This window comes from Heterocephalus glaber, unplaced genomic scaffold (assembly GCF_053883595.1).
Source record: "Heterocephalus glaber isolate CG9 unplaced genomic scaffold, H.glaber_assembly_v1.0 deba00000347, whole genome shotgun sequence".
Taxonomy (NCBI): Eukaryota; Metazoa; Chordata; class Mammalia; order Rodentia; family Bathyergidae; genus Heterocephalus; species Heterocephalus glaber.
In genome coordinates, this window is record NW_028258143.1 from 47,535,773 (window position 1) to 47,546,578 (window position 10,806).

Below are 10,806 nucleotides of genomic sequence, written 5' to 3' on the forward strand. Positions count from 1 at the left end.
CCTTTGGCTCTCTAACTTGCACAAAGTTTATATTTCAGCCTTTGAAGATATAATTGATCTCAGCCCATGCTAATAGCATTATGCAATTGAATGAATTAGGATCCAACGAAAGACCAAAAATCTCAGCTTTTCACACTATTTAGTTCTAGAGATTATAAATTCCATTAGGTAATAATGGATAAATATTGAGAGACAATATTTTCTCTTATTTTACCACTCTGCTATCTTTTCTGTCCTTTCCTTCTCCTTACCTTTATCGCAACTGCAAGTCATCATGGCCCTAGCTCTTTATTCCTGTCTCTATTGCTAATCTTCCTATTGTCCTCTAACTTTTAAAAAATGGTAATAGCTCATAGGACATTTTTATTGAGTGTCTAGTGTGTCCCAGATATAAATCTTGAATTCACAACTTTTATTTAGATTTGAAGGAGTACTGAAATAAAGATCAAAGCAAGTGTTGTACCTTAAGATATTATGAAAAATAAACTGTATAAAGCATTAACTGTGCATCAGAAGAATAACCATCAAGAATATTTATGAGATTTTATTTCCATGTTTCCATTTTCTCATATTAATTCCATTCCCTTCTTTCCTTTCCCCTACCCCTCCCACTTCCCCTTACCCTTTGCCCCTTTTCTTCCTATTTCACGTTGTCTATTATACCTTTTAGTCCTTATTTACACTTTCAGTTTTTCACAACAGAGAAACTATTTGGTATGCATACATATGTGTCCTATTTATTTCACTTAAGAGTATCGCCTCAATGTGCATCCATTAGCTATAAATGTCTCTACTTTCTCATTTTTTATGGCTGAGTAGTACTCCATTTTATTAAAAAAAATACATCTTCTTTATCCAGTCTCCAGCTAATGCTCATTTGGGCTGTTTCCAAGCTTTAGCTATTACAAATTATGCTGCTATGAACATGGGTGCACATATATCACTGTGGTATGATTCTTTTAATTCTTTGGGGAAGATACCCAGCAGGGGAATAGCTGGGTCAAATGGGACTTCCAGTCCTAGTTCTTTGAGGTATCTCCATACTGATTTCCACAGTGGTTGCACCAGTCTACACTCCCACCAGCAGTGGAGCAGGGTTCCTCTTTCCCCACAGCCCCTCCAGCATTTGTTATTGGTTGATTTCATGATAGCAGCCATTCTTTCTAGAGTGAGGTAGAATCTCAGCATTGTTTTCATTTGCATCTCTTGAATGACCAGTGATGTTGAACATTTTTTCCTGTATTTATTTACTATTTCTATTTCTTTGTAAACAGGGAGGGATGGAGGGGTTGAAGGCAGGGCTGGGCAAGGGTGAAAAATAAGAACCAAGGGAGATTATGTAAAGGTGCAAATTTCCAATGATGAATGTCATTATATTCTGTACATCAAATGTACCAATGATTAGAATGAATAATCAATAAGGCAAAATAGGAAGAAAAGGTCCAAAGGGGTAGGGATAGTGTGAGGGGCAGGGGAAAGGAAAGCAGGGAAAGGCAAAATGCTGAGAAATGGAAAAAATGGAAATAAAGTCTTTGTAAATAGGGAAGGGTGGAGGGGGTGAAGGGAGGGCTGGGAATGGGGAAAAAATAAGAACCAAGGTCCATCATGTAAAGGTACAAGTTCCCAATGAGAAATGTAATTGTGTTGTATACCTACAGTGTACCAATAGAAGAATTTAATAAAAACAACAACAACAACAAAAGAATAATTTGAGGCTAATTTGAGGATCATCGGTGTTAGCTGTTCTTTAAAGTTTTAGTAAAATTCAGCTGAGGAACTCTTTTGGACCTGGGGATTATAGGTTTGACTGGAATAACTGGTCAAAGTATTTACTCAGTTGTTCATTTACTTTATCTCTCCAGCTTGCCTTTCATTCATCAAGCCTGTCTTAGGTGCCACCTCCACGTGAGAAACTGCACCAAGTGTTGCCAATACAAAGCAAGGGGAACTTAGTTCTCATACACCACAATCTGCCAGTGTCCTGTAGAGTGTCTTGCACTCCCGCACTGGGGATCTGTCTTCAGAAATCTCTGTTCTGACACTGTTATACCTAATGCCAAGGTGGCATCTGTCAGCATAGACCTTTCTATGCCAAGACCTTACTGACGGCAAGCAACCAACAGTGTTCACTGCTCCCAGTCGTTTGAACAGCTCTAGATATAGCAAATGGCCCTGGCCCTGCTTGGCAGGGAAATTGTTACAGGCAGTACAGGGCACGCTTCTCATTTCATTGAGATGCCTTGGCTAGCAATGGCACAGGTGGCTTTGTGAGGTGTGTAACAAAGCAGCCAGCCGCAGCCCTCTAAAGCTGTAGAGATACACAGCCCCAGGAGCAAAACACATTAGAAATTGAACTAGAACCTCTTCTGTTAGAGTCACCTTCAAGATATATGTCAGTGTCCTTCAAATACATCCAATGTATTCTGGGTTTTTCTGAGGCCAAAATCATTGTTAATTTATAGGATGAGTAAAAATGAAAAGAATAAAACAAAATTCAATTTTTTCTGTAAAGGTGAAATGCACCGAGTATAAATGTGCCATAATGTAATGATACTTTGTCACTGGAAAACTTATTTTTACTATCAAGGGAAGATGATTTGCACTCATCCTCTTTCATTCTTTTTCATACTTTTTTGTTTTAATTTCACTTATTTAAAATCGTGATACAATTATTTCAAATGTTGGCACTCATTGTGTTGCTTTCAGTTTTTTTTTTTTTACTTATGTTTCATTGCCTTTGCTTTTGTTAGTTCATAGAAATTGTATTTTGTACATATTCTTTAAATTATTCCTTTTTCCAATTATATTCTAAGAAGAATTTTCTTTCCTCTTAAGTGAGATTCCTCCTAGAATCCTTTATCTCCTGTCCTAGTATGAATTACATGTTTTCTGATCATGCTACACTTTATGGACTTCTTTTAGCTGTATTTTTATATTAGATGAGCTGAACTTTCTGTCTTGTTCTTGCCCTTTTTGATAGAATATATTCAAGAGCAGAAGTAGGAGAACAAAGAAGTAAAGGCATTACTGACTGTTGCATGCCAAAACTTGTCTTTATTTTACACTTATTCTTGCTTAATGACTCTGTTGGCCATAAAATTCTAAATTCAAAATACTTTCTCTCTGATATTTGAACGTGTCACTCCAATTTTATTTGGCATTTATTTTTATCATCAAAAGTCTGATACAAAATTGTTCTATTACAGATAATCCAATATTTTAGCCTGTACATTTTCTCTTTCTCCTTGGAATTATGAAATTGTGTGTGTGCATGTGTGTGTGTGTGTGTGCATGAATGTGCAAGCCTTTCCTCATCTACTCTGCTTAAAACTGGTGAGCCATTTCAATCTGAGGACTTCTTTTCTTCTATGATGTGTAATTTTTGTCACATCTTTGATTATATCTTCCCCTCTATTTCCTCTGTCCTTTTCTTGAAATCTTTTTAGTGACATCTCTGGTCTCCCAAACAAACTCTGTTGTTTCTCATATTTCAATCACATTTTCTATCTCCTTTAGCATTTTGATACAAATTCTTCCATTATCTCTTATCCATCAGCACATCTCTATCCACTTCCTTCTACTTTCTCAGCTCCATCTGTCAGGATTTTTCAGTTTGGAGGGCTATAGTTTCCCAATCCTTGACTAGACCTTGAAGTTTACACTGCCTCTCAGAAACTTGTTGCAAAAGCACTCACTAAAGGTCTCTGTCTGTTCTGCGTCCTTCACTGTTATAGATGTATACTTTCCCTTAAATATTTTTGCTGTTGATTCAATGAGGTGTAGAAAAGAGTGGAGGAAAATCTTGGGTAACAACTTGGCTGTACTGACCTGAATAAGATCCACACGTTTAATATCTTAATTGGATGAGTATCTTATTTTAAAACCTGACTTTGTGAAGGAAATCTACTCCAAAAAGTTGCCATCACAGACAGAAAGAAACTGTAAGTTCTACTTATACAGACATAAATTAGATAGGAAGTTCACTTACTCTATCCAACAGCAGGAATTTCTAACAGATTTTATTTTGCTTCAGTTGTCTATTTTTTAATCCGTATTTTTCATACATACATAGGTGCTTAGCTTAATTGAGTATGCTGGTCTCGTAAGATAGTTAGAAATAATCATTATTTTTGTGTTGCACAGACTCCTTAAATCTACTTGATGAGAGACTGTACATTCCTGCCACTGGAAAAGCCTAAGCCAAAACAAGAATCATATTACAAAAGAATCTCAATTAAATAATTAAAATGACTTGGTCCCAAATAGTATAAAAAATTCCCAATTTTATTTAAAATTAGTTTCCATCTTTCTTTGTCTTTTTCTTTCATCAGGATAACCTCAATTTTCAATTCAACTGGAGTTAGTAGAAAACAAGGTTAGTCTCACATTTTCTGAGTTTAGCAGATTAACCCGCCTGTCTCAATGGACACTTGTGATTTTCATGATGAGTCCCCCATTGTGACCTTCCCTCTGCCTTTGGGTTGAGTACTGCTTCTCCTTTGCCAGATTTCTCATGAGCTGTGACCACTGCTGTTCTCTTGGCCGGGAAGCTGTCTTCTTTAGAAATGCCTTTTTATAATGATATTGTCTCTTAATCCACTACATCCTTAATTGCCAAACTGCCGGGGATATACATGGATTCTCTGTCACTTTTGTTTTTTGTTAGAAGGCAGCACTCCTAGGTCTCAGGCAAGTTCCCATCCTCTCAAATTTCAGCAGTCATGGTGATCTCTTTTGTATAGTTTACCATTCACTCTGATCCTTTTTTGCCTTAGCTGAAACTGAGAGGGAAAGGAGTCACATTTTAGCAGTCCAGGTTCATACTTCTTAGGATACAATACTGAGGAAGAGTTTGAAGTACTTTTGGGAAACTATGAACTAAGGAAGGTTAGTTAGGCTTGAATTGGGTAACTGGAGTAGAATCTCACTAAAAGCAAGGAATTAACTGGAAATGAAGACACTGTTACTAATAAATGGTTTATTGCTATCATCAATTTAGGGATAAAAGATTCTGAGTGAAGACAGAGAATGGACTGGCTTTTAAGAAATTCGACAGCATCAATTTGAATTGATTAGGGATCAAATTAAATAACAATAATATTATAAACAAATTCATTAGGTGAGCTAAATGGATTTCTAGAAAAAGTTCATAAAGGCTCATGCTTTCTTTTGATATTTATTAATCACAGAATGTAAGAAACAAAAAATTCGGAAGTACAGCAAAAATATTTCTTTAGATTGCCATGTATGCCTATACATCATAGTTTTTTTAATACAAGGATCAAAATACCTATCAAATGAAGTGAAACCTGGAAATACACATTTAAGCAGGTGATTCATATTTTTATGAGATGGACCATGGACCACTATTCTAGTCTTAATTCTGAGAAACCAGTTATAAGTTATATATATTAGGTGGTTTCTTAGTTGAATTAAATAAATCTGCATAAAACCCCAAGAGATATTATTGTTAATTCCATTGTATATGATTGATAAAGAAGTGTAACATAGGGAACCTAAATAACTCCTGGGCATCACACAACTGGTAAGCAGCAGACATAAATTAAAGATCAAGCCCTCTGTTTCCACAGCCCAGCTCTGAATCAGGTTGCCAAAAGTGACCAGACACTTGAGAGTAAGTGGAAGTTGCCAAAAAATAGAGGTGAGATTTTTGAAAATCCAGAGTTCGTCATATTTCTATAGCATGAGATTTTGGAGAATGATTTGAAACAATCAGGAAATTTTCAAAAATGTGATTATGATAGAGCAATTCAAATGCAAAATATTCTAATAAATATAATATTTCAAGAAAAAGATATCCTCCATTGCATTTTCTTCTAAATAATGAGCAAGACTTAGCTAATTTGCATATTAAAATAAAACATGTTTCAAAATGAAAAACTCAGACATTTGGCTGCATAAACATGGCTTTGCTTAACTCAGTATGAGTCCACAATGTTATGAGCTTAATATTATCGTGTGGCCAACATAATCAAATGATGACTTGAACAGGAGAGGCAAGAAGGAGGGAATGGAGTCCTCTCTCACCTGCCCTAACCTGGATCAGGCATTCTCTTGTACAATTCTCCTGGGTCAGACTTTCATACAGGAGACAGCCCTATGGAGAATACAACTTAAAACATCTTGGTGAGGACTATATGGCTATTACCTTGGGAACACAAGGGAAGCAAAGAGGAGCACATGCTTATTTTTTAATAATGAAAAGTTAAAGTTTCTTCATGGATGAGATTTGCATTTTTTGTTTCTTTCCATGTTTGTTTGATTTTGGCTTGATCCTAAGAGGTAAGGACAGATGGATATAATTAAAACATTTCTGGGCAATATAAGGAAGTAATTTGTGATTGGAAAGCATTTAAGTATTAAGCTGGAGAAAAGTTCAGTTAATCAACAGGTTGTTTTGTCTCGTTTTGTTTCTTTACTATTCAATAATTTGTTTGCCTAATACCTTTTGGCTGATGTGCCCAACTTGACTAATTATTTTGAAATTGTGAAGATCCATCACAGTCAATTTAAATGTGTGCACCATGATGTAAGTCCTCTTTTCATTGTGAAAAATTTATGTTAGATGCCACAGTCATTCTTCACTCCCTGTAGTTTGCTCAAAGACATCCCCATTAACAAGAATGTCTTACTTTTGCACAGATTTCAAATACTTTGGTGATTTCTACTGTGCTGAAATAATGCACATCCTCATATAAAAATGAATGAATGCCTCCTGACACCGTGTGCATGTATTCCTCAGAGTTTATGACATAGTTTATGACCATGTGTTTGTTTAATTGCTATCCGTTTATTTCTGCTAAGTTATGGCAGCTTTCAAATACAGAAATTTCATAAATTCATTTTTCTTATTTTGAGCACAAGAAAAAGTTCTAAATGCCTATAAAGTCAATGTTTTAATCATTACGTGGTCACTTACTGCTGATAGAACATTTGATCTGTACAGAAAGGATGGCTTGTTGAGTGGTTGCCTTTCAGGACTGTGTCATTTTAACCATGATGAGCAAGCATCATATTACACAATAGCCTTTTTTAAAGCTTTTGAGACTTCCTATAGGTGGTAGCCAAGGTACAAATGTACTGATTCAAATTAAGTAAGTATGCAGTAGCTGCCAGAGCAAATAGTTTATTCTATCAATATTATTAAATAATTACTATCATTTAAAAGGAGTTTTTATAATGCATTGAGTAATCCTATATATAGCCAATTTATTATGTTAGGAATGTTTAAATGATATTGAATTTCTGAGAGTGGCTAATGTTAACTCTTACAAGGCAATCGTGATTTTCCAAATGCTACTCTTATGATAACAATCAATTTTTTATGATGATGATGGGCCCAGTTTCCTAGGGTGTTACAGTGTTATTGTTGGGTTGGAATGTATCAGAAGCTGAAATAATATTATTCCTTATAAGGAAATCATATGCAAGTTCATGTTAAATGCAGGATGGAATCAAGATAAGCAGAATCTGTCTTTGTTCCGTTATCAGACAAAGGATTGTGTGTATGTGTGTGTGTGTGTGTGTGTGTGTGTGTGTGTGTGTGTTGGAAGCTGTAGAAATACTTAATCATTGGAATCCTTTGCCTTTCTTTTATGTGAAATATAAAATATTGAATTATTAAAAATAATGTGTGGCTACGATTTAAATTGAACCATGAAATAAACAAATCTGACTATTATTACCCAGAGAAGCTAAAAAAACCACTCTAACAACTCAAAGTGTGGAATGATATTCAACAAATACAGCTGAATAAATGAAGTATGTTGACATAAATGCACAGAAAAATAAAAGCAAAGAAAAGGAGTGGGAAAAAATACTGGGAAATAAAACCCCTCTTGTGTGTGGATGGACAATATTTGGGGAAATGTTTCTATCTTGTTAAGTTTTAGCATAACTGAAACATGCTAAAAGAATCATTCAGGATGGGCAGGGCACCCATAGAATTTATGGACTTCAAGCAGAATGACATAAAAATCTTCAAGAAAGGAAAAGATTAGAACTGGAATAAAAGATCTTAGCATGGGTCAGAATCCAGAGACATCTGTGTTCCCTTGGAGGAGACTGATGCTTAGAGTTTGGTTTCCTTCAACTCTGACAACTGGGACATGTGAAGGGTCCTCTGAGTTCCAGGCCAACACACTGTGCCAAGTCATTGTTCAGAAAGCAAGGCTGAGGGGCTGGGATTGTAGCTCAGTGATAGAGCTCATGCCTAGAATGGTTGATACCCTGGATTCCAGCCCTGACACCACAGAGCAGGGGACCAGAAAGCCAATGAGTGTTATGGGATGTGATAGTTACTTTTCTCCTTGCTAAAACAAAATACTCAACACTCAAAGTTAAAGGAGGAAAGGTTTATTTGGGTCATACTTTGTAGAGGTTTCAGTCCAGAATTGGCTGGCTCCTCTGCTGAGTGGCAAATGGCAGAGGGATGTCCCAGAGGAGAAACAGTTCATGGCACCCACACAGTAGCAAATGCAACAAGAGACCTTAACAGCATCTTTCTGTCCCTTTAATTTTATCTAGACTATTTAGGGCAGGTAGCATTCACACCCTTAATCCTAGTGACCTTGTGCCTAGCATTGTACCATGAATCAATCGCACATTCTAGATTCAGCTGCCTCTGAAAAAGCCCCACCCACAACTGCATGAGGCTTTGGGGGAACATCTAGACACAAGTCATAACACGGGATAATTCTAGGTTAAAGCTATTTTTAAACCTTAACCCTAACCCTAAAGTTATTTTAAACTGGTGACACTTGCATTCATTGTTTGCTTCAAAATGAAGATGATACCTAGTTATGACTCAGCTTTCAAGAAAGATGAAGCTATCAAGACCTGTTGAGACTCTTCTTGGTGTCTCTGTGTCTGGCTCCTTTTCTCCGGGTAAGGAAGTGCATCTCTTCCGTGAGGGTCTTATGACCTCCTTCAGGAGTGAGGAGAGAGAGGAGTGTGTAAGAGACCTTCCGGATTCTGCTGTTTTCTTAAATTCAAGGGGCCATAATTTGGGGCACCTTATACTAAATCCCATCAATTTTTCCCCCTAACATGAAAAACAGTTCAGTAGTTAGTCCATCATTAGTTTCATTAGTTTGTCTATCTAATATTGATATACATGTGTTTTAGATTAAGATGTGAAAAGCATTTCTTATTTTCACTCATGATCAAAAATATTGAAAGCCATGAGTGTAACCTACAGATACTTTTTGCAATTTTGCCATATTTTTAAGACCTTTAGTTCATTTTTCTCTCCCAGCACATAACACAGGATTCTCTTCTTTTTTATTCAGGTATTTACTATGACACACAGCCAGTAGCCAGTGGTTCCCAGAATGTTTGACAAGCATTTAGGTATAAAACTTATAATAGGAACATCCCAGCAATCAATTTGCTATACTTCTTTAACCAAGTTCTATATAGTCCAAGCATAATGACAAGTTACCCTGGCCTTTTGAAATTATTTCAAAGTGCATAGTAAAGCAAAGATCATTTCAAGTTTTGTTTTGTTTTTTAACTTCATGTGCTTCTTTTAGGAAAAAGAAATCTGATCTTACAGATTCAGAAAGTCATAGCCAACCTCCTCTTGTCTAATCAGTAATGGTAATGGAAGCCAAAGGATATTATTTGGGATGAAGTTTTGATGGGAAAAGATTTGCTAATACCAAAGGATTATGTTTACATTAACTTGTCATTTTACAATCTTATACTGTGCCTGGGCTCAGTGGTACAGTGCTTGCCTCACATACATGAAGCCCTGAGTTCCACCATTATCACACACATACAAAAATTAGTTACCTAATTAAATAATTGAAATCTTGACTTTGCCAAAATTTTAGGTTTTGCATCACATATAATACACTGATTTTAGGACTGGAAACACTAATTAAAAAATGAAATAATAATGTTTTTGTTGAAGGGTACATACAAATTTACTATTTCACACTAATCACTTATTATATAAAAACAATTTGTATTTTAATTGGAGCTGGAGATTTTGTTCAGTGGTAGAGTGTTTGCCTAGTATCCATGAGGCCTTGAGTTTAATCTCCATCATAAGGAGAAACAAAAAGAAAATATTTTATTAAAGTGAATGATTAAAAGATTTGGTCTACAAATTTAATTTTCCTAATAACCCATGAAAAAATTCCATTTACTATTTAAGGAAAGTGAAAATATGGCGAAAAGTTCAAGGTTTCAAAGAATAGCATTACTTTCCTTAAAATAACATTAACAGTAAGGACAATTTTTCTTGCCCACTCTGAGTCAATCAGCCTGAGCAATTTCCATGAAAATTCTTACCACTATTTGCTGTACTTGTTGTAAGAGCTCAGTAAATTGAATGAATATTAATTGTGAATCAAAAGGACCTGAGCATATACCTTGACTTGGCAGTGGAGTGACCATGTACTCCTTGCAAGTGACATAGCCACTTTGAGATGCAAAAATTTCATTTTTGCTAATTAGCTCTAATTTATAAAGGACAAATAACCAACTAAGTTATAATGTTCACTTCATGGCTGTCATTTTTGTTCACTATGTGTTACATTACTCCTAAAATATCACATAACCATTTTCCTCCTTCTTGGTTGAGTGCTTTTTCATAAGATTCAGAAAAAGTTAAAGATGATTCCTAGATTACAGTGCAAAAAAGTAAAGTAGGGTTTTTTCCACCTAGCTATTTTTATGAACTGTGGAATTTTTTTCTTGGTGTATGTGCTGGAATGGAATGAGCATGCAAACAAGTCTGGGATGTTAAAAAGATTTTTATTAAAGATTCATTATAGG